The 1,198-nt window shown below is 34.7% G+C and overlaps 1 protein-coding gene across 1 annotated transcript in view; it reads left to right on the top strand.

The window, feature by feature from the left end:
* Akap9 (A-kinase anchoring protein 9) overlaps positions 1–1,198 on the top strand; it is a 174,068-nt gene that overhangs the window by 26,172 nt on the left and 146,698 nt on the right.

The raw sequence follows: 1,198 nt of genomic DNA on the forward strand, positions 1-1,198 counted from the left end.
ATGGTACTGAAAGTCAACCCCTGTCCCCATGTGTACATACTCAGGCAAGCGGATTTGCACGCACATGCACACACACACACACACACACACACACTACTCACAAGTACACTTAAAGAGAAAATAAATTTAGGAAAAAATACCTGTATTTTAAGTTGTGAACATACCAAACTTGATGTACATTTTTTGTTTTTCAAAATTTACCTATTGCTGTGAGTATAGTGTTACTAAAATTCAACCTAGATATGATTGTTCATGGTTGAAACCTGAGGCCTGCTTTGTCTCTAGTAAGAAGAAGTGTAGATGGCTTTCTTTTCATAATAACTATACTGTGCTAATGTTTTATGTCTACTACTGTGTGACGAGTTTCACCACTATCAATAATGGTTTAATGAATATTTTTAATAAGCATCCACCATAGTTCACTCAGCATTGTGTTGTATATGGAATGATAATTCTGACTAGATGATCTTATGTATATCCTGGCCTGGTATTGAACATATTGTCTAATAATAAAGAAAACCTTACCTTTTACCTTTTCCTTTCTTCCCATGATAGCTGAAAGTGTTTGCTGCTCTTGAATTACATGTTTTAATACATGTCCATTTCTCTTAGGGCTTTCATCAATGTTTTAACATTTTAATGTTGGATATATCCTTGTTTTAATTTTTGTTGACTACTTAAAAAAAAGAAATCATAGCGGCACTGACCTTTAATTTATAGCAAGAGGTGCTTAAGATTAAACACGTCTTTTAAAAAATAAATTTAAATATGAATGGTGCAGTGATGTGGATAGTAAGTAAATTATACAAATAGGTGTCACTAGGCTAATCATGAAGGTCTAGAAAACCTCACTCTGGAATTTATATTGTTTCTACTCTTCCTTTATAGACAAGGCTAGAAACCATAGTTAGAGCTAATTATTTTGGCACAGGCTAATTATCTTTAGAAAACCCATGAAGGGTGCATTTGAACTCCTTGTGTGTTGTGCTTTCAGACAGTTTGAAATCCTCAGATAATGCTCAGAGTGGAGCGACAGAGCATCTCACCGACCAGCTTCTGATTCTGAGCTGTTGTCCTCTTGCTGACATTTTCCTTTCTTACATCAGTGTCTTTGTAGTGTGGTAGTGATAGCTTTCATAAGGATAGGATGCCTGCCTTTAGTTTGTCATTCATTCTTAGTGATAGTTTGAGTTTTTAA

The sequence above is a fragment of the Mastomys coucha genome, unplaced genomic scaffold (genome assembly GCF_008632895.1).
Source record: "Mastomys coucha isolate ucsf_1 unplaced genomic scaffold, UCSF_Mcou_1 pScaffold19, whole genome shotgun sequence".
NCBI lineage: Eukaryota > Metazoa > Chordata > Mammalia > Rodentia > Muridae > Mastomys > Mastomys coucha.